Here is a 210-nt window from a genome sequence, read left to right as displayed (position 1 = left end):
GAAGACATGTGGTTTTCAGTCCTAGGTTCTCGTTCCTTCATTCCTCTTTACTAAATTCTCTCACATATACACTCTCATATACGTGCGCGAATGAGAGAGAACGCACTACACAATGCATTCTTTTCTACGTGAACCTTTATTCACGATATTTTTCTCTTTCTGGAACGAAAAAGATATGCAGATCTCGAACGCACGGCGTCCCGCCGCCAC

Source organism: Odontomachus brunneus, unplaced genomic scaffold, assembly GCF_010583005.1.
Source record: "Odontomachus brunneus isolate Ranch 3 - 2012 unplaced genomic scaffold, Obru_v1 Obru_scaffold_116, whole genome shotgun sequence".
Lineage (NCBI taxonomy): Eukaryota > Metazoa > Arthropoda > Insecta > Hymenoptera > Formicidae > Odontomachus > Odontomachus brunneus.
Note: the sequence above shows the minus strand (reverse complement) of the source record.